At 36.9% G+C, this 23,886-nt stretch overlaps 1 long non-coding RNA gene across 5 annotated transcripts in view; it reads left to right on the top strand.

Moving 5' to 3' along the window:
* LOC108532128 (uncharacterized) overlaps positions 1 to 23,886 on the top strand; it is a 97,239-nt gene that overhangs the window by 6,833 nt on the left and 66,520 nt on the right. The window contains exon 2 of one of the 5 annotated variants that reach the window (XR_001886367.1): positions 22,043 to 22,166. The exons of the other annotated variants lie outside the window; for them this stretch is intronic. This is a non-coding gene — a long non-coding RNA (uncharacterized LOC108532128). The remainder of the gene's footprint in view (positions 1 to 22,042; positions 22,167 to 23,886) is intronic. 5 annotated transcript variants of the gene reach the window in all.

The following is a 23,886-nucleotide window of genomic DNA, read 5'->3' as shown; positions in this document are numbered from 1 at the left end:
TAACAATTTATATAGTTTAAAACTACGTATTTATCATATTATTCCCCTGTTAAACCTTATCATTTGGCATTAAAATTTAAAAAATATATCTTGTATAAAAGTCCTTTCCGGCCGGGCGCGGTGGCTCAAGCCTGTAATCCCAGCACTTTGGGAGGCCGAGACGGGCGGATCACGAGGTCAGGAGATCGAGACCATCCTGGCTAACATGGTGAAACCCCGTCTCTACTAAAAATACAAAAAACTAGCCGGGCGACGTGGCGGGCGCCTGTAGTCCCAGCTACTTGGGAGGCTGAGGCAGGAGAATGGAGAATGGCGTGAACCCGGGAGGCGGAGCTTGCAGTGAGCTGAGATCGGGCCACTGCACTCCAGCCTGGACGGCAGAGCGAGACTCCGTCTCAAAAAAAAAAAAAGTCCTTTCCATAAATATAGCCACGGCTGCTTTCCCTAGACCAAAAATTGATAAACTGCTGCTCCATGGAGCTAATTTTGGTTTACTACCAGATTTCATAAATAAAATTTTATTCAATTTTATTTGTTTGTTTATTTTGTAAATCAAGTTTTCTTAGAACACAACCACATCCATTATTTTAGGTAAGATCCTCAGTTTGTCTCATGCTATAATAAAATGGCCAACCTGAACAACCTGAATGGCCCACAAAGCCTAAAATATTCACTATGCTTTATCTATAAAAAAGAAATCTAGTAAATATTTTCTACATTGTGGGCCATATGGTCAGTGTTACAACTGCTCAAATCCGCCATTGTAGTGAGAAAGCAGTCATACACTAAACATAAACAAATGGGTGTGGCTGTGTGACAACAGCACATTATGTATAAAAACCAGTAACGAGCCTACCAGTTGTGGTTTCCAGGTGGACACAAAACAGAAAAAAGGTATTCATCTTTTTTCTGACCCACTATCCAGACTATGTGAGGCACCAAAACACACTTTGAGCACATCCCTCAACTGATAGAACGTAACACACAATTTCAGATTTCTTCAGCTTTCTCCTTTTGCTTTTGAATTTGGTGAGAACAAAACCACTCTATTGTCAGTACCGAGACTGAATTTGAACTATAGGAGGTGTTAAAATCTGAGAGAATGGTTAAAATAATCAATGATCAACTCTAATAATATTCCTGGTTAAGCTGGACATGAAAGTCAATGACTAAAATCTTGTTTTACAAGTCTGCAGTATACCAAACTACATAGTGAAAAAATAAGCCCTGAACTTTGGTGTAATGTTGGTAGTGATATCATGTTTGAAGAACCCAACCTTTTGTTACTTACTATTACTTAATATGTAGACATGCTGAAGACTAGAGATAGTCTATTTAGTTAAATCTATTTAATGCAATAACGAGAATAGCATCACACCAGATGCTTCATCCTCTTCAAAACTTGCACTTTTTGTTATGTAATGATAAGTTTAAATGGATTGTATGCATAGTTTTATATAAGAGAAATAAGAAGAAAAAAAGAACAGATGCTAGAAACATTTATTGTAATTAGTTTTATGAGTTGATGTTGCTAGCAATTTTTTACAGCTTTCAGTGGTCTGCCAGACTGAAGGACAATTAATGTTTCAAATAGGTATTCATTTGGGAGAATTATGAAATGTCTATCCTTGAAGATATAAAATATAAAGATCCCCAAGTGGTTCATCATTTTTAATATTATGTTTCATTGGACATATTTTTAAAATGTACTTTCAAGGTAAATTGTACACATTTTAAAACTAAAGCTAATTTTGTTCAATTCCCTTTTATGATGTCCCTTTTGTGTTTTTATTATATTCAGAAGTAATAAAATAGTGGTTTGGTTTAATGTCAATTACTAAAATAATACACTAGAACTCTAAATAGACTGAGACATATCAGAGGGAGTTGCTAAGATTTAGCTTGGGAAAGATGACCTGAAGTGTTCATAACATCTATTAATTTATACTCCTTCATGCTACATGAGTTGTGGAAACAAGAATAAGTTGAAAAAATAAAAATTATTTCTTATGATCTAAATGGGAGTGTTTAGCTGCCTTTTTGCCTATCATCCAACTCCTCAAGTCATCAGCTAGAGATCATTAACACAGGTACAATATGTATGTTTCTACAGCTTGACTTCACTTAATTTTTAATTTCAGTATTTCTTTTCCATGTGTAAATGAAAAGTACATTTCTCCACATGTAAATTACAGGCGCCGTGGCTCATACCTCTAATTCCAGCACTTTGGGAGGCAGAGGTGGGTGGATTACAAGGTCAGGAGTTCGAGACCAGCCTGACCAACATGGTGAAAGCTCGAGTCTATTAAAAATACAAAAATTAGCCAGGCATGGTGGTGTGCACCTGCAATCACAGCTACTCGGGAGGTTGGGGCAGGGGAATCACTTGAACCGGGGAGCTGGAGGTTGCGGTGAGCCGAGATTGTGCCATTGCACTCCAGCCTGGGTGACACAGTGAGACTTTGTCTCAAAAAAAAAAAAAAAAAAAAAAAAAAAAAAAAAAAAAAATAGATAAAGAAAAAGAAAATGAAAGCATAGGGCTAGGCGTGGTGGCTCATGCCTGCAATCCCAGCACTTTGGGAGGCTGAGGCAGGTGGATCACCTGAGGTCGGGAGTCGAGACCAGACTAGCCAAGATGGAGAAACCCCATCCCTACTAAAAATACAAAAAATTAGCCGGGCGTGGTGGTACATGCCCGTAATCCCAACTACTCAGGAGGCTGAGGCAGGAGAAGCGCTTGAACTCGGGAGGCGAAGGTTGCGGTGAGCTGAGATTGCGCCACTGCACTCCAGCCAGAACAACAAGAGTGAAACAGTCTCAGAAAAAAAAAAAAAAAAAAAAAAAAAAAAAAAAAAAAAAAAAAAAAAAAAAAAAGAGAAAGAAAAAATAAAAAGAAGAAAGAAAGAAAATGAAAGTATGTCTTCTACTTGCTGTGCAACACTCCCCAGTGTTCTGCACGGAGTCTTCTCTGAGAAACAAGATATACTACTTTACACAGTCTCTTCTGCTAACTGACATCTTTCAAGCCTATTATTAAAAAAAATAAAATAAAATCAACTCTGCTGCTCATTTCAGTTTTTGGGAGTATGTATTTTGAAGACAGCATGCTATGGTTTAGTTGAATAAAAATTGATTTTATTTGGAAGAACTGAATTCAAACCCATGGTATATCATTCACGAAACAGAGGGCCATGAGCGAGGTGCTAAATAGCTTTGAGCCTGGGGTCTAGAACCTGCAATACAGGAAGTGTTTCCCTACCTCCTTTGTAGGGTTGTTGCAATACTTACATGAGAAAATGATATCAAATAGCTTTGTAAATGGTAATACATTAAGAACACATTCTTTTTGGATTACTGAATGCAGTAGGGATCCAGGTTTCACTGGAGATGTTTTCTCCCTGAATTTCGGCCTGGCTGAACCTCACAGGAGAGTGGCGAATCCAAATAAGTGCGAGACTGACTGGGCGTGTCCTTTCCATGAACACTTTTGGCCCAAACTTTTCCAAAGGGAAGAAAATGCTAAAGGCATATATAAATTTTAGAGGAAAACAAAACAAAACAAAATAAACAACAACAACAACGATAACAGACAGTGGCCACAGGATGGTTCAAAACATACAGCTCTTTATTTGTATCCTGCAAATAGATTGGCGTCGGCACCGCCTGAAGTCCTTGACGTCTAAGGGTGAGGAAGGCGGTGGATGAAAGTCAATAAAAACAGATTATTCAGAGCATTTCCCTGAACTGGCATAGTACGTTGGGAAGAAATGCTTTCGCAAGCATTCACATCAACCACTTTGAGGATGACAGGAGGAGACGTCCTGGGACTGGGCTTCAGTTGTACCTCACCCCAGGTAGGCGCGCATCGCGCATCCGCTCTCTTATCTGTGCTGCCAGGTGTGCAGGTGCGTAATCAACATTAGCCAGACACGGAGCCAGGATCCACCCTCATCATTGCCGGTCAGGATGTTGCAGGCGGGAGGCCAGGAAAGACCTGGGGGCTCCTGGTGTCCCATTAATCTCCTGGGAAGAATACCAGGGAGGGGCAGGTGACTTAAGGCAGACTGCTGGGGTGCAAAGAACTGAGCCAGAGCGGAGCGATGAGCCTCTGTCAATCCCTGGAGGGCGCCTCCAAATGCAGGTGCCTGGGCTGGGAATGCGAAGACTCAGCACAGAAGGTCTGCTCGAGGCCTGGGCTGAAAAGTGCCTGGGTTGAGAAAGCGGAGACTCAGTACCGAAGCCTCAGCTGCGCGCCCGTCATCCGCTGACATGCACGCCTGTGAGATGGGTATCAGCTCGCCCCATGAAAACTGCCTGGCAGTCTTGTCGCTGCCCATGTGCGCACATGACGTCTCCCTGGGCCCACGGAATGATCCAGTTCATGCAAAGCTTAAATCGCATATTTGACGTCATACTCAAGCCCATGGGGCTGGGCGGCCAACGTGGGTGTACTTACCTGCTCTGCTGGTTAGGATCTGCGCAAGCTCTGGGAACTTGGTCAACCTCTCTAAGCTTCAGTCTCTACATTCTAAAAGTAGAGGTGCCAGCCACTCGTAAGGGTTAAAATAACACTTCATGAGCTCAGGAGTGAAGAGCAAATCAAGACAGTTTCAGACAAAAGAAAACGAAGACAATCTGATTCCAGCGGACCTACCCTGAATAGATCTTTGTGTAAAGTGTGCACCCCCTGTCTGGGTCCCATAAAGACTCCGTGCATGTCACACATTAGACTGTGACCCAATGTTCTCCCCAAGATATGCAATCTCAGAAAAAATGTATCTTTCACAATTATATATATTTTCTTGATTTCTTTCAAAAAGTCTGTGCTTAAAATATTTGATCCTCTAGTGCATATTCCTAAGACTAACTTGTGGCAAAAATAAAGCCTTCTCCATTGTCAAATTCTTCGATTTTCAATAAATCAAAAGTTTAAAATAGATATTTTCCATTTTTCCTGCCAAAGCATATTCTATGATTCCATTAAATTACATTGCATTTTAAAGAGATTTTCCATTTCTTTTTTGAATGTTTAATCGCTCACATCTTGTAACAACCAGGTGACAACCATTTATTTAGCACGTTTGTATGCATATTTACAGCCATGTATACTGTAGGTGGAAGGGAGTAAGAGATGGGAAAAAAAGGAAAAGAGAAAGTAATGAAGTAAAGCTGTATTTTTATGCTTGTACTCAACCCGGGAGACCAAGATTTCATTAGACAATAAGGGCGTGTAGTTACCGATGCTACAGCTGATTTTGTGAAAATAGAAATGTGTAATTGGAAAGATTAAAGAGCATTCCCTTTAAGAGTGTGAGAGAATGAAGATCAGAGTGGAGACGAGCCAATCATTTAATAAATATAACTGTACATTCTCCGTGTACTTTTCACTCATCTAGGTTAATTGGAAACTAGAAGAACCTTATAATGCAGGAAAGAATGAAGATAATGCCATATAAACCTTGAAGTGAGTTGCATCAATATGTAAAAGAGGCAGACAACATAGAAGTGGTCGGGGCATATGGAGAGTGTAGACACAATTTGGAGAGATTTTGTTTTGTTTTAATTTTGTTTTCTTTTGTTTAGAGTGGGTGTGGCTCAAAGTGCAGATGAAGGAAAATCTGAGATAAAAGTGGTCTCTGCTACCTTCCTCAATTTGTTTATAAAATCATGATCATAATAATATGTAACTTAAATATTATTGTGATAATTTAATGATCAAACCAATATAAAATGCCAATCATAAATAGCAGGCAATCAGTTAAAATCACCTTTACTTTCCTGGCTCTTAAACATTTTTTCTAACTTTACTGAGGTTCACCGACAAATATTGTGTGTGTGTGTGTAATATATATATATATGGTATACAATGTGGTGTTTTGATGTTCACTTTTAAGGGGGCTCAAGGAATCTTTCCACCTCAGCCTCCCAAGTGGCTGGGGCTACAGTTGTGCACCACCGTGCCTGGCAAATTTTTTGTATTGTTTCATAGAGACAGGGTTTCTCCGTGTTGCCCAGGCTGGTCTTGAACTAGTGGGCTCAAGAAATCCACAGGCCTCGGGCTACCAAAGTGCTGGGAGTACAAGCATGAGCCACCATGCCCAGCCTTGATATGCAATTTTAAGTCAATCATAGATAACATTTTTAGGAGGAGTTTCTCAAACTTTTATTCCCCTGTTTTTCTCACTCACTTTTCTTTCTACTATATATGTTGATCTCTAATAAATAGGCATGTTTGTCCCGTATATTAATTCTAAAGAAATGATACCTGTAGCTGTTACACATAACTCAATGGTGTTGGAAAGTCCTTTAATCTCATACAATACACCTTCGGGTTGTAATTAAAATCTGAGTAGGAAATCTTCCAAGTCGTTAGTTAAAGGGAGATGTGTCAGAACCCTGCCTAAGATTACTTTTTCCTTTTGCTAGTTTTTTTCTTTCTTCTTGTTGTTTTGTTTATTGTTTGTAGCAAAACCTAATGGTGGAAATTTTAAATTTTGAAGTCAAAGTTTGTTAATGTGCTGGACTGGCTCTAACCAGTTTGTGAGAGCTGATTTTGTGCAGTTCTACCTTATCCTGCACTCCATGATGTCACTCTGGAAGTTTAAAATTGGCAATAGTGGGAATTGACACATGGGCATTGACAAATCCCACAAATAATGTCTATATTTTGGAGAGTTCTTTGTTAGTAATTTGCCATCATACCAGTAAATTAGACAGATCTGTAGTTAAATCCTCCCTAGCCACATACAAGATGAGTGAACCTCTCAGCAAATTGCTTAACCCTCTGTGAGCCTTGGTTTCTACATTGTAGCACAAGAGGAAATAAAGTTATCCCAGAGGACTGCTTCAGTAAATGAGATGATATGTGTAAAGTGTATGATCCATTGCAAATTCTTAAATGGTAGCTATAAAGACCTTTATTCATGTTAAAATTTCTTAATTCCCGGGATGTAGTTAGAAGTCAGATGTGTCTAGTTTCTTTCTGCTGCCAAATAATTGACTCCACTGCTTAGACAAGAAAATAATGGAGCTGACTGAATGTGGTCTTCATTTCCATCAAAGGTAGTTAAGGCAAGAGTTGCCATTTATAATGACTGTTAATACCAATTTCTGGTTGCTTCTGATCTGCTTTAACATGGGATCACCTGGTATTGCATGAATAATTAATTTACGGAACAAAAACAATGAACTGTGGGTGAGTCTCAGCATTTTCGTTTACATATTGAAGAGTTCCAAATGGTTTTCATCGTGTGCCTGTGCTCCATTTCACCTTTAAAATTTTAAACACTTAAGTAGTAAATTTAAATGTGTGTTGTACATAGTTATATTTCTATTTTTTAAAAGGCTGAGACTTGCATGCATTGTGCGATCATCCTTTCACTTATAAATTGAAATTTTACGTGGAGATATTATCTTTAAAACTTAATACAAAGATTCTTGTTGTTTTATTTGGTCCTGGTGTGAGTTTCCATAATCCATGATCATGAGTATGTACACAAAGCTTACTGGCACATGAAAATGCAGGACAAAACATTTGCGAATGTTTTCTGGAATGATTTATCTTTTGGTATGTCATGAAAGTAAATTATGTGGTAACCTTCAGATTGCACGATGTTGATTCCTATGTAGCTTATACATACCTACTCATTGTCTCTGCAGGTTTTAACCCACTTTTTGGAGACTAGAAATGTTCCCTTTTCTCCAAGGAGAGGGCTTCAAGAAGTATAAGAGGTGAACAAAATTAATGAAAGCAGAAATTTTGCTTAGAGTCCTATGTAAGTTAGAGCAAGACTCACTCCAGGGAAATGTGAAATGGCATACAAGGGTAGTTCTTTTATTTCTATTCTCAGAAGACCCATATTCTCTGTGGCAGATGGGAGTATTGAACTCATTCCCGTAAACATGGAAATGTAACTGAATTATAAAACATGGCACTTGAATGCAATATAATGGCAAATACATCTGAGCACAAGATTTTGATAAGCTTCATCAGCCTATCAGCCCATAGTTGCATTATATCAGCTACAATGACTTAGCTCTACCCTTCAAGGGAAGGTGAAATATCCCATTAATGTTCCTCCATAATTGCACCACTGGTGGCAGGATGTTTCTCCCTATGACAATCAGCTAAAGTTCTCAAGCATGAGATTTGATTACCATTGTTTTGGTATGGAAAGCTAAAACATAATTGTTATAAAATTACCAACATGTCTTGTTTAATGTTCAATAGTAATCACATTTTCATATCACCAGTAACAGAAGGTACTTTATTGAATATTGACATCAAATTCACAGCAATATAAGAATCTAAAATGAAAAAAAAAATTCTTCATAACCATCTTTCTGCTTTTTGGAAAATGGGGATTTAACTTTGGTCTTTTAATGTAACTGTGTACATATATAAATTGTGTTTTTCAAATTAAGGTAGAGAAGCTACATGTAAGAGATGCAAAATAAGCCTACCACTTCTTCTGCTTTTGTCAATTTTTGAAAATATAAGAGGCAAATATTACATATGATAATTGAATCCTCAAGACATATTACATGATATCCTTTCTAATGGAGTTTATCATAAAGTTTATTTCTGCTCTGTTGAATGCACTGATATTCAGCCTGGTGATCAAGAAGTGCAATAATTTAAAAGAGGCTCCAGAACAGAGAAGGGAATATCCTTGACTTGGGTCTGGGATGATGAAAGGTTTAACTGCACATGATAGAGAGACAAAAGTCTGATGAAAGGCACATGGCCAAAATACAGCATGCCCTGTGGCTTCCAGCATCATGCCTCAAACTTCTCTTAACACTCCTTGTCCAGAATAAAGACATGCAGATCTTTTCTAAAACTCAAAATAGAAACTCCAGAATGTATTTCAGCTCCAACATTGTTTTGTTTTGCACACTTAAGTAGTCACAAGGTGCTTTCACCTCTACTTCAGAATTGATTCTCAACGTTTATTTTCTTTTTAAATCCCCGTACTTACAACCACCATTAGCCCTTATTCACTTGTGGCCTCCAGTCTTTTCGTTTTCTCATCCATTTTCCTGTAACTGTGATAAATCTTCCTCTAAAACACAACATGGAAACTGTTACTGTCCTGCTATGAAATATCTGATATTTTCCAATTTTTAAACTATTGAGTCTTCATTCTTGAATATTGCATTGAAAGTTCTTCAGATTCTTGTCAAAATCACATTTAAGCCAGGTATACAAATATAACTTAGAAATAATAGACTATATTCTATTTCCAAACCCATCCTAAAATTCCAGCCTCTGCATTCTTTTACATTTTCTTTCCCTCTTCAACAAAACTAACGTCTCTGAAGGTCTTCATTAGGTATTCCTTCTTCCATGGGCACATTATTTCCTAATCAAGTGGAATCCACATATCTCTAAGCTGCTATTAGATTAATTTTATAACTTTTACCTATAAATCCCTAGAGTATGTGCTTGTGACCTGGGACAGCAAAATAGGTGCCCCAATATCAACTAAGGCAGACACTAAGCTTAAGGATGCAGTTACCTATACGTCAAGCTATATGTCAAGGGTTCAGGACCTGCCTGGGAAGGCAATTGCCTAAATTCCTAGTTACAACAAAAACTACACTTGGTAACGCCCTAACAATAAGAGCTACCAGATGCCTCCTAACTCTGATTTACAACCCAGACCACTACAATTCTGGTTGAACATAGGACCGGCCTCACACACATTCTTTTTTGGTAAACAGTGGCAGAACTTAAGCCGTTTTCAGCCAGCTTTTAGAGAGTGTGCATAAACTGTCTTTCTGTTCTGTAATTCACCTTTCCCATAAGAGCTAAATTCTACCCCATTTTAATGCTAAAACCCCACTCCAAAGTGAACATGGATGTATATTACATGCATGTTTGCCTATTGCACATGCACTTGATGCCCTTCATAAGTACGCAAAACTTTTCCCCCAAATTTGCTGGATTGTATAATACAGGCCCTGTAAGTTATAAAACCCAATTTGTTCTCCTTTTTGTAGAAAGGGGAACTTTGGTCCATGTTGAAGACTTTATCTTCCCAACTTGCAAAGCAATATCACAAGTAAAGCTCACCTTTCTACCTTTAGTCATTCCAGTAGTCTTTTGGATGACACAGGAATTTACAAATCACACAATATCTGTCTAAATGACTAGATCCTCAGTCCCTCTTCTTTGTCTTTTTTTTCAGTGTACCACACAGTGCCTTGTTTATAGCATGTGCTGGGAAAGAAAGAATACAAAATAAACAATTGATCAGAAAGAAAATGAAAATGTTTCTTTGTGGATACATTCCAGAAAGAGACCACATATGAATGTCTAGAGCAACACGTTTCAAATTTTGTTTTCGAATTCCTGACTTAGAATTACTTGGGGGCCCTGCTACAATTGCAGGTTTCAGCGTCTTCTTCTGGATTTACTAACTCAGAATCTCCAAGAATGAAGCCAAAAAAATAACATTTGAGTATGCTCCTTTGTTGATTTTCACGCACACCAAAGCTGGAGGATCGCTTATGTTACTGAGAATGTTTCAGAGATTTATTTTACATAAGTAATTAAGATATTCGCAGAGACAATGTATCTATAGGATATTATCACCAGCCCCTTTGACATTCTAATCTACAGTTTTTGCACCTATTCTAATTTGCACATGTGAAATGTGAAGATAATATTGTGTTATGAATGTGCACCACAGGTAAGGGTTTTCCAAAGATATTTTATTAGCTTACTGAGACAAGCATATTTAAATGCTAGTGAAATCCAAAATATCATTATATTAAGCATTGGGACTTAAAAATAAGGCTCTCTTCTGTAATTTAGATAGTATTTGTGTGTGTGTGTATTAACTTACATAAATTGAATTGTCAAATTCCAAAGTTTCATCCTTCTGATAATTTAAAACCATAAAATAAATTTATTTCTTCATACCATTTAAATTTTCCCTAAATAGCTAACATTATTCAATTTTCCACATTTCCACCTTAGGTTTTCCATGTTTTCCAGTCCTCCATTTGAGCCATATATAGTAAACAGAGGCAGGTTTTAGTCCCGAGCATATGGTCGAGGGGCCCCAGTTCTCTGTGAGGCTGTGGAATGTTTGATTGACAAGAGTGCCTGCCCTGCCAGTGCCTGTGCCTCAGCATCCTGTGGGTCTCTGAACTGATGTGGAGAGCGCTCTCCTCATCAGGCCAGTGGATTCCCATCCTGACTCCACCCTTTGCTTATACTTGTTACATGTTCCCTTAATCTTTAAGTAATTCCTTGATTAGGATTAGCTGATTAGGACTAGCCTGGAAGATGGAAGATTAGAAATTTATAATCTTTAAAATGTTTATTTAATAATTAATGGATTGATCCAAACATTGGTAGATTTCCCCACTCAAATATCACCCAGATACAGTGCGGTCTCTAGCATATGAAAAATGGCTAACCAGGATGATGATTAAAGTTTGCATAATTTGTACAATTTTTCTTCAGCAGCTTTTATTTGAAGTAGGTACTTGCCACTCTAAAAAGCCTCCTGTCCTTTGAGAAACCTTCTTCCGAGATTTTGTTCCATGCTTTTGTGCTCATAATCCTCTAAGTTCTTATATTTATCCCAGGCATGGTCAAATGTGATACCAGGTTCAGGCAAGGATTCTTAAGAGTGGTTAGGAAAGAGTTTCTCTCCAAAGATAACAGGAATGATGTAATCATTGAAGGTCAGGAAACCTCAAGTGCCATGCTTCAAGTCGGGGAGGAGAGGGGAGTCTGGCCATTCTCACAGGCACTTTGAGGATCCCACATGATGAATAAAGACAAGAACAATGCCTAGTGACTGTCCAAACTTAAGGCATTAGAAGACTTGTTATGTTACATTATTTCAATTCATCCTATACGAGTGCTTTACATATTACACCAACTGCATATAAACGCTATCTGTGAAATTAGCTCGATCAGAGAAAAGATTTTGATGTCTTGTGACTGCAATGATCATGTGATCTAAAGATCATACATTTTATGCTCAGTGGTATTTTTATACCGATTTTCTTTACTAAACTTTTTATTCTGTCTTAATTTTATTTCTTTCTTTGATAAATGGAAATAGGTATAATGTTTTATTATGAAACTAATAATTTTGTTATAATTCTAATAGTACATAAGTGTATACAGAAGAAATTTTTTTCAAACACCCATAATTCCATCATGAAGAACTAACATTTTGATGAATATCTTTTCAGTCTCTGGCACTATATGTGTATATAAAAATTATCTAAATATACTTATAGTTTTTAACAATTATAAACACCAAAACATAATAATTTATAAGCTATCTCTTTTATCTTTCAAAATATTGCTGACATATTTCCTATCAGTTAGAATAGCTACATGTAATCATATTTTGTTCCTGTTTACTATTTCATTTTATCCAATGACCATTCTTTATTTAGAAATTTCAGACACATACTTGTATGATTATATCATTATTTACTTAAGATATGCTCCTAGACCCAGATGTAAAAGGTCAAAGTTTTTCCTTGTTTTTCCAGCAAAGTTCCTCATATAATTCCCCAAATTGAGATTATTCAGGATAAGATGTAAATCATTTGTCTACACTCAAGCATACACTGATGATAGGAGTGACCTCTCAGTGGCCAGGTGATGCGATGTCTTTGTTTCAGTTTGTTATCAGAGGAAATCTGAGACATGGCAAGTAAGTCAGTGACATGAATTTCATGAATCAAAGGAGGCATGAAACAGTTGTTCCTTTCCTGAATGAATTTTCCTTATACAAAGCACTACACCTTAAAAATTCTCTTATTAGTCTTATTTTCATGTTTCCTTTATTATTAACATTTCAAGCACATTTATGAAAGCATCTCGATAACCATATATAGGAAATTAAGGAGAGGTGGGTGTAGCTTATGTTATCCAATAACTTCCTTCCTTGGAAGAAATTATTTCTGGACACTCTCAGCATTGGGAGATAAATTTGCATTAAGAATTGGACATGATTGTTCGAACCTGTGATGCAGAAAGAATGGAATTTGACTTGTGAAAATAAGCCCTTACTGTACTGTTGTTAGCTGCAAAACTGTGCTGGAAACCCATGAATATTCTCCAGGAATGCCATAAAATTGAGACTCTGGACATCTGTGTTGGTGTGTAGGGGGCAACCTCTAAATTATCTGTAAGGCCCCATCAGAATTGTCCCGACCTGCTTTCCTGGATGCAGGCTTTATGTTTTGAAGTCCAGGAACAGTTCCAAATGCTCAGCTCCTCTGAATAAAACAGACAAACAAAATATCTAAAACCAGAGACAAACCAATTGTAATGAATTGTAAAAACTAAGCCTTGTTATTGGAGGCTCCTTCACTCCTTAATCTTTAGAAGGTCTTTGTTCATAAGATTCCTCCCTTCTCAATTTGATAAAACAATAATTATGTAATCATCTTATATGTGACCTTTTTAGGACTTGTGTGCACATTTCCTAGATACTGGACATTTCAATGCATGAGTCATGTGCCAATATCAACATACAACATATCAGGTTTTAGTGGCACTACCTTAAAGCCTGGGCTGACACAGGAGGTAACCCATGTACAAATTAATAATAAAAGACACCAACATAGGACCTATAATACTATCAGGGAAGCAGGTCTAGGACATGAGTATTTTCTCAGCTCATTACATTTACATGCACGCACAGACACATGTGCGCACACACATGCACACACTAAAAGAGAGAACCATGTTTTCAAATCAAAGAGGATAAATTTTAATTCAAGACAAATTTGATGGGAACCCATGGTTTTTCTCAATGTTTAAGTTAATCTTACTTAGGATGACTTATAAAGGAAACCATCAGTATTATTCAGTGTTTTCATCATATGGAAGAAGATTAGTTTAACAAGAAACATAAATATCTTCTAAAAACAGTGTTATTGACTCCACAGCTATGGTCATTAAACAACAAAATGTTTTTTTTTTTTTTAGAGAATTTTTAAAAGAATCATACACCTTAACAGATGGAGTGCAATATCTTATGTTTTGTTCATACAATTCTGTGAATAAAGCAGCATAATACAATTTTCTTCTGATCTGACATATTTTTGAGTTAAATCTTAGAGCATCTTGGAAAATGAGGAGATGAAGATATCACTTTTTTCAAATACCTGTGTCAAATACTATGTGAGAGGCAGAGTAGGGAAGTGCTCAAAGTGCTGACAGATCTGGAACTCAAAGCCAACAACTGTCTCCAATAAATAATTTTCTGACTGCTGGAGAGTTACTTAAACTATTTAACTATAAAATTGGGGAGATACTGTGCTAATCTCATAAGATATGATGAATGCTTGGCACCACACCTGACATAGCAATCAATCGATATTATTATAGTAAGCCTTCCATTATTAGCTACTATTCACAAGTTATTTAATATAATACTTAAATGATTATTTTAACTTATCTTTTGTTCTTTTCTAGTGAACAAACTGAGTCATGTTGACATTTAGATAGCCAGTGGTCAGAGCTAGGATCCAAACTTGTCAGGATAAATTTAAATGCTTGCCATTTCAGTTGTGTCTGACACTCTTGGCCTAGATCAAAATGCCTTTGGGGGAAAGAAGTATGAAATCTATAAATACTGAAATGGACTTTAAGTTGAAGGAAAGATGGAGTGGGAATTTTAAAATTGTTTTTAATTTATCTTCCCATCTTCAAGTTCAGGGAGCTCAGAGCTAAATCTAAATTAATGTCTTCCAATGACATTGACACCATTACTGTCCTTATTTTCTCCCTGAGTTGGTTACATGAGTTTTCTTGCAGTATGTCCTCATCTTTTAGCAAAGTTAGCATATCATAAAAATAATATAGATTGTATAAATACAGTTTAGAGTTTGAAAAAAAAGCTCATGTGATTCAGTGCCTTGGCAACATTTAATAACCAGTTCCTACCATTTAAAAATTATAACCAAGGACATAATTTCATACTTTATGTAACACATGTATCTTTTGGGTTTCACATAGCATTTTCAATTAGACAAATATCCTCACTTTAGAATAAAACAATCAAAAATACCTAAAACCCAGAAACTAAGCCATTGTAAAAGGAGTCTCTAAGTGGCAGAAATATCAATGTAATCAGCTTAGAAATGGGAAGTAAAATAGCTAGAATCCACTGTCTTTCTACAGGAAAATTACACATTGATACCAGAGTTTTTACTCATTTAGCAAGTTTACTCATTCACTCATTCCAAGCTTATTTCCTGCTTGAAACTATCAGCCTCCTTTTCCACACCACATCTGCTACTCTGACACACAGTTTGATGTTCTTTCTAAAGTAATGTATCACCTCGAGTTTGCCAAATATGTAAAGGGTGTTCCCAAGCCAAGATCCTAAGAGCCTGAATACTAGAGGGTGTTTTGTGTGGGTTCCTGGGGCAGTGTGCCTGTGTTGGACTAATTTTACAGAGAGGTCCAAATTTTCTTTACAGCAGACAGGACCCACTGCAAAACAACACATTTGGAGATCTATTACTGCCTTAGGTAAATGTATCCAAGGTTTGCAGGATGAACTGAAAGAGGTGCTGATGAAGGCCCATTGGCTGCCATTCTTCCATAGCAAGCTTTATGTACACTGTCCCTTCATCTCCCAAGTGAACCTGTTATTAAAATGCCAGGAGTGCAGTCTATGTCACAATACTCGCTGCACAGAAGCCAAGCAGTGAGAGGAGTATTGCCAGAGAGGAAGGTTTTATTCAGGTGCTGCAGCTGAGAAAAGGAGAGATCAGTCTTAAATCCAGTTCCCTGACCAACTAAAATTGGAAAATGCAAAACAGGAATTAGGGAGTGGTAAGGAAGCAGTTAGGAAGAACAAGGGGTCTGGATGCCATGATCTGTTGAGTCTCAGCTTTTTACCTGAAGGTTGGTTTCCTAAGAGAGGAACTCAGATGAGACACATGCACGTTTCAAGCTTTAAGATCCAGAGATCCAATTTCTATGTTTATTCAAAAAAATGTAAATATCATTTCTGTGGGGCAACTGGGACAGTTTCAAACCAACCAACAACCAAGGTTCTAAAATTTGCCTAATTTCTGCCCATAGTGTTTACAGATTTCCCTGTTTTTTATGCTCACTGTGATCTGCTGCTTGGGTATCGTTGCCTGAAAGAATTCTGAACCTTCTGCCCACCCAGGAAAACTCTTCACACTAATGTTTACACTGAGACAAATCTGAGTCTGGCTGCCAGACTGGCAGTAAAGTCCTCCCATCAGGAGGACAGTACACAACACCCAGGACAAAGTGAAGACAGCTGTCTTTAAAGCTATTTCCCTGTGTGTGGCCACCACCGTTTCCATATTCTTTCTTAGTAAGAGGCAGTAGGTGGAAGATCATTTTTATCTGAGTTTAAGCACACAATTTGGTTAACATGTTTGCTACTGATTTTCATGGACTTCCATCAAATCCTGTTAATAAGTCCACAATATGCTCATCCTTCCTTTTCCAGAAAGTCACGCCTCTGTCAGTGCCTCAGCTTCAACCCTAACAGTGTCAGAAATTATATGGGGTCTGAACTTTTACTGCACTTTCAAATTAAGAAATTATTCTGCCACAGTTTCACTGGGGCTTGCAGGAAACACAAGACTTCTGGGTAGGAGAAAAAATACCTTATCATAGCAATAGTGATAGCCAGAATTTGGGCAATAAAATGGACAAAATGCTCACTATGCTAGACTTTGGAGGCTAGATTTTACAAAGCACAGAAACAGCTATTTTGGGCATGTTTTGTTTTTCATGCAATTTTGAGATCTAGTATGTGCTTGCAACTCCACATCCATCCTCCACCTTTTTCTCTCACCTCTGACCCAGGAAGCTGAACTTTATGGACTGTACTGACTGGTCGCCTTGATCTCTGGTTCCTGGTTTAGTTCAACCAATGGGACTTACTAGCTATAGATGAAAGGCCTGTAGGAGAGACGTCTGAGTGAGCATTTATTTCTCTGGTTTCCTCCCTGATGTGTCACAGTCTGGTAGTAGTTGTGAATTATCAAAGCCCATAATTCCTGTCTGGCTGCCTCTTTGTACAGCTATCAGTGGTTTTAATAATTACTCTATGCCTAGCCCTTCATGTTTAGAAATTGAAAAGGCTTTCTGAATTTGTTGTTCCTTAGCTGTTCATCCATATCTTTTAAAAAAATAAATCACTGATGCTCATTATTTTCCCAAGTGAGTAAGCCATCATTTCCCTTCCAGCAATCTTCCTATGATATACAGATAGTAGCAGACAGAAAATGTTAACACAATCAAATGAAGTTCTACTTTTTATAGCCCCCTATTGTATCACCAATTCCTGAGGTTCTACTGTGTAAATAGTTTGGTTTCTTAAGTTTTATCATTCTCTATTTGGGGATTCTGGTTTACTGGTCCCAATAAAACTGTTATTGCATATACATCAGATTTCCTGTGGTCATAAATGCATTATGATTATTTTCTTTAAAGTTCTACCAGTTCTTGTGGGCACAGGGCTTTCTAAAAATATTATTTTAGATGAGTATTATGAGCAAAATGGCAGAGTAGGCAGTTCTAAGCTCTCGTTCTCCCATAGAAACATAAAAAAGTAGAATATAAACAAAAAAACAGAAGTTTTCTAAACGAGATTTGCAGGATCTCTGGGAACAGTCAAAAGGTTACAACTAAAGAGATAATCAAGAAAATGACATCTTAAAAATGGCATAAAAATCTTTCTTAAATCACTCTTGCCTCACTCCTTTCTTAAGCATAGTAGGTGTATGAGCATTGAATAGGTTGCAGTCTACTTCCTAGGTACCCCCTGGAACTAGGGGAAATAACCCATATTTGCAAAGTGTTATGTACATCTGTTCTAATATGCCTGGAGGTTATTTGAAGGATTAATACAAACACTTACTTTGCATTACTCAGAATGCAGGTGGCAAAACTGGCAAGCATGATTTGGAAAAGCTACAAGAAGTCAAACCTACAGATACCTGGGCCAAAAGATTATGAGTGGAGATATACAACAGATAAACTAAGGTCTGAAGGAAAAGTTGAGGTGAAAATCACTGGAAATTAGGTTATTGAAAAGCAGCATGTATATGGGGGGTATGGTTTAGAAAGCTACTCATATACTCAGGTAAGATGTGTGCTCAGAGTCCCAAGAACTTCCTCTTTCAACTCGGGCTGATTTCAGTGCCCAGACTAGGCCTAGATAAGTAGGGAAAAAGTTCCCTGGCACAGAACTATTCTGCAAAGACTGACAGAGGTGGTTGTTCTCTTCTTTCTTCCTTTTTTTATTTTTTATTGATATTTTGTATTCTGCTTTTTTTTTTTTTCCAGTCCTTGTCATTCAAGGAAATCTCTGTCAAGGTATTAAATACACAGGAGTGATAAGAAGAGAGATTTCAATGATCATACATGCCAAAAAATAGTGTGTGCAGAAATGGCTTAGAAAATGTTCAAATAGATTACTGCAGCCTTAAATAATTTAAAATAATCAAAAACTAGGAAAGGGGAAGAATTTTATTTCCAAAGTTACCACATTAAACCAAATGCCCCATCTTCAACAGCAACAAAATTACAAGTCATACATAGAAGCAGGAAAATGTAGCTCATTCAAAGGATGAAAATAAATTAAGAAAAACCAATCCAAAGGAAGGCCAGATATCAAACTTAATAGACAAAGATTTCAAAGCAAATGTCTTAGCTATGCTCAAAGAATTAAGGAAATAATTGAACACAAAACAAAAAGAAGTCAGGAAAACAATATGCAAATAAAGTGAGAATATTAGCAAATAGATTGAAATTATCACAAGGAGTCAAATAGAAATTCTAGAGGTGAAAATTATAATAACTTACATTTAAAAATTCATCAGCGGGATTCAACAGCAGATTGAAGAGAAGAATCTGTAGCTTGAAAATAGGACAGTTAATATTATCCTGCCTGAGGAGCAGAAAGAAAAAATAATTACAAAAAATAAATAGAGCCTAAGAGACACCATCAAGTGGACCAACATATGCATAAGTGTACTCACAAATGAGAAATAAGAACAAAAGAGGCAGAAAGATTATTCAAAGAAAAAAGCATGGTCAGGCATGGTGGCTCATACCTGTAATCCCAGCACTTTCGGAGGCCGAGGAGGGCAGATCACTTGAGGTCGGGAGTTTGAGACCAGCCTGGCCAACATGGAGAAACCCTATCTCTATTAAGAATGCAGAATTAGCCAGGCATGGTAGCACATGCCTGTAATCCCAACTACTCAGGCAGCTGAGGCAGGGGAATTGCTTGAACCTGGGAAGCAGAGGTTCCGGTGAGTCAAGATCGTGCCATAGAACTCCAGCCTGAGCAATAAGAGTGAAACTCCATCTCAAAAAAAAGAAAAAAGAAAAAGAAAAAAATATGCTGAAATATTTCCAAATTTGAGAAAAAAAAAAAAATGCTGCATCTATAAATACAAGAAGCTCAACAAACTCCAAGTAGAAAAACTGGGCCAGGCATGGCGGCTCATGGCTGTAATCCCAGCACTTTGGGAGGCCAAGGCAAGCAGACCACCTGAGGTCAGGTGTTTGAGAACAGCCTGGCCAAGATGGTGAAACCCTATCTCTGCTAAAAATACAAAAAATTATCCGGGTATGGTTGGGGGGCGCCTGTAATCCCATCTACTCAGGAGGCTGAGGCAGAATAATCGCTTGAATCTGGGAGATAGAGGTTGCAGTGAGCTGAAATTGTGAGATCGTGCCATTGCAATCCAGCCTGGGCAACAAGAGTGAACCTTTATCTAAAAAAAAAGATAAAAAAAGGAAGGAAAGAAGGAAGGAAGGAAGGAAGGAAGGAAGGAAGGAAGGAAGGAAGGAAGGAAGAAGAAGGAAGGAAAAGAAGAAAGGAAGGAAGGAAGGGAGGAAGGAAGGAAGGAAGGAAGGAAGGGAGGAAGGAAGGAAGGAAGGAAGGAAGGGAAGGAAGAAAGGAAGGAAGAAAGGAAGGAAGGAAGGGAGGAAGGAAGGAAGGAAGGAAGGAAGGGAAGAAAGAAAGGAAGAAAGAAGGAAGGAAGGAAGGAAGGAAGGAAGGAAGGAAGGAAGGAAGACTCCAAGGAGGCTCCCACCAAGGCACATTGTAATTAAACTGTCAAATGTCAAAGACAAAGAGACAATCTTGAAAGCAACATGATAAAGATGATTTACAGTGAACAAAGAAAAATAAACTATCAACATAATTCTATACTAGCAAACCTGTTCTTTAAAAATGAATGATAATCCTGATAAACACAAACTTAGGGAGGGAATTCCACTAGACCTACCCATCAAGAAATGCTAAAGAGCAATCTTTGTGTTAAAATGAAAGTACACTAGTCTGTGACTCCAAGTTATGTGAAGATATAAAGATCTCCAGAAAAGCTAAATACATGGGAAGCATAAGAACCAGTGTTATTGTAATTTTTGTTTGTAACTTTTTTCTACAGAATTTCAAAAAAAATGATAAAAAATAATTATAAATCTATGTAACTGGACGTGCAAGACAAAAAGATGTAATTTGTGACATCAGTAACGTAAGGGAGAAACAGAGCTGCATAGGAGAAAAACATTGTGTAAGTTAGTATCAATTCAAATCAGACTGTAATAGCTGAGAGATTCTATGTCTTTTATTTGGTAACACATAGAAAATAGTTATGTAATATACACAAAAGGAATTATGAAGGGAATTTAAATATTCTCTTTAGTTTAATTACCAAAACTAACCATGGAAGAAGGCAGGAATGGTGGAAATCAGGGAGAAAGGAGTTACATACAGAAAACACATGTCAAAATGGCAGAAATAAACTCTTCCTTCTTACTAATTTTTTCAAATGTCAATGGATTAAACTCTAAGAAAAAAGCAGAGATTAGCAAAATGGATTAAAACAAATTTTTTTTGCAAGCCAACTATATATTGTCTAAAAAGGGTCATTTTAAAATATATATATATTTTTTATTTCAATAGGTTTTGGGGAGCAGATGGTGCTTGCTTACATGAATAAGTTCTTTAGTGGTGATTTCTGAGTTTTTGGTGCACCTATCACCAGAGCAGGGAATACCGTGTCCAATGTGTGGTGATAAAGACTCAATTTCTATGCAAAGACACAGGCAGGCTGAAAGCCAAAGAACAGAAAAAAGACATTCCATGCAAATAGTAATCATAAGAGAGCTGAGATAGCTATACTAATATCAGACAATGCAAACTTTAAGTTAAGAACTATTATCAAGAACTTGAGAATTTTGTGCTGTTAGCTTGGACTGAAAAGGATTCAGAGAAGAGAAAATGAAAGAGGGCTCTCAGACTTCCCAAATTCTACAGTCATGAAACAAGCTGAAAAAGACGGCTCAGCTGCAAACACGTTAACTTTCACAGAAAGCAAAAGAACAAAGAAAGAAAGAAAAAAAGAATGACTCCAAGGTCAGAGCTGTGAGCCCAGATGGTGGAGCCACAAATCAGACAATTTTTACCTGACCCTGATACCTAAAGCTGTTTACTTAACTGAGTTGTAAAATTTCTTAAGACTAGTGACTCCAATATTTCTTCAGTTTTCTCCCTCTTTGAATTAGGATGTTTATAACCAATATCTTTTCCCCGTTCCATGATGCATTTTGAGTACAAGTAGCTTGCTTCTTGCGTTTCACGGACTGATAGAGAGAAATCATACCTGAGGGTGGATTGGATTCAGAATCTCACCAATACTTGATTTAGATCATGTAAGTGGTAGGATTTTGGACCTTTGAGCTGAGACAATTAAAGTTTTGGACTTTGAGTTGATACTGGAATGGGCTGAGCCTTTACAGGATGTTGGGATGAAGTGAATATATTTGGCATATAAGACAAACGTGAATCTCTGGGGGGCAAGAGTGTGGACTCTGTTAAGATAAATAATGCTCCCCCCGCCAAAAAGTGTCATGGCCTAATCCCCATAATCCGTAAATACGTAACCGTACGTCAGAACATACTTTCCAGATCTGCTTAAGGCAGCCACTTTGACAGTGGAAGATTGTTCTGTGTTCTGTGTATTGGCCCCACAGGAGTCTTTAGAGGAGGGAGAGAGGGGTGTCCACGTCAGAGAAGAAGAGATGAGGAAGGAAGCAGAGGCCAGAGGATTGTGTTTCTGAGCCAAGCAATGAGAAAATCCTCTAGAAGCTGGAAGAGGTGAGGAATGTTTTAAACCATGAAATTTATGATAATTTAAAATATCATCATTAGAAAAAGTGTAAACTATGTGTAAATTTAGAATTATCTCTAAAAAATATAAAAATAATTAAATAGATGCATATGATTCAGTCATTGTTCTATTTGATAATTACCCAAAATAAATGGGAATATATGCCCATGCAAGGACTTGCACATGAATGTTTATAGCACCTATATTTAGATTCCTTTAATAATATCTAAATAACCCAAAATTCAACAAGTTACACCTAAAGTATCTGATGGATTAGAATTGTAATTGGAAAGGAAACCATAGAAAGAAAATTTAAAAAGTCAAATTTGCATTGTATAATGTTAAATTAAGTTGAATTGAATATTTTCTGTCATGAATTTTTTTTAACATTGAGACCCATAGATAAATAAATCACAATTCAGGGCAGAAATGTTCATGTTTATTAATTTAGTCATTCAAGAAATGGTCACTCTGTACTTTCTACATAGCAAGTATAATTCTGAAAGCTGGATGTTCAGTAGTAAACAAAATAAGCAAAAACTAATATTTGCATTAATCCTATATTTTATTGGCAGAAGGTAGACAATAAAATTGAACAGGATGCTTCATGTATAAAGTAGTAGAATAAGAAAGAATTTTCCCTTTGTCTTCTTAAATATCACACAAAGGCAAAATTTATACTGGGAAAATAATTTGCAAGCTCAATTTTCAGCCAAAGTGAGCAGTCCTAATTCAAATAAAAATGTATGAAAGAATTGACAAAACCTGTAATAATGACAAAAGCTGAAAAGCAGAACGTTGTCTTGTCTGTGAGAAAAAAGGAATAAATCATTTTCAAGTAACAGATCTCCAAAAACTCTAGAAAGCCCGGGAGGCGGAGGTTTCAGTGAGCCAAGATCTCACCATTGCCCTCCAGCCTGGGAAACAGAGAGAGACTCCATCTCAAAACAAACAAACAAACAACAAAAAACCGAAAGAAAACAAACAAACAAACAAAAAAACCTCTTGAAAGAACAGTCTTCCTGTTCTTGAGGGTTTCTCTCAAAATAACAAATATTTATACTTCTATTTCAATAAAACGTGTGATTCCTGGAGGGATGAAGTAACAAGAGAAACAGAAGAGGCTGTTATGAAAAGAAGTGCAATACAAATAAGTACAGAATATTTTTGCCAAATTATTTTGGTGAAAGAAAGAGCAAGCAAGAGAAGAAAAGGATGTTATGTAAAAAATAAAGAACTTAGTATATGATAATAAAGGTACAATACTCAAGTCAGTTACTCAAATAAAAATAAAAACCCTGTTAAATACAGATGGACAACATGTACAACCCCATGGCAAACCTATCTCAGAGACAGAAAACAAACATGTAAACAGGAAGATAAAATAGTGAAATACATAGCCATTTTAACACATGAAAGTGCACTAAACCACCTATTAAAAAATTAGAAATTTCTGCCTGTTTAACAATGTAAAATTCAAATCTGTGCTCTCTATGAGATATTAAAACAAAATATTTAGAAAGAAATAGTATGCAAAGTATTAACACAATTTAGAAAGCAAAATATTGGGCATTAATAACAGAAAACTTAAAGGAAAGCAAAGGTTATCTTAAAAACAGAATGGTGGACTTTAGGCTCAAAATACATTAAGTACATTTTTAAAGAGCACTTTATAATGAACAGATTTCAGATCACAATAATATCATC

The sequence above is a fragment of the Rhinopithecus bieti genome, unplaced genomic scaffold (assembly GCF_001698545.2).
Source record: "Rhinopithecus bieti isolate Rb0 unplaced genomic scaffold, ASM169854v2 scaffold_8220, whole genome shotgun sequence".
Taxonomy (NCBI): Eukaryota; Metazoa; Chordata; class Mammalia; order Primates; family Cercopithecidae; genus Rhinopithecus; species Rhinopithecus bieti.
Note: the sequence above shows the minus strand (reverse complement) of the source record. Positions and strands in the feature narration are given on the sequence as shown.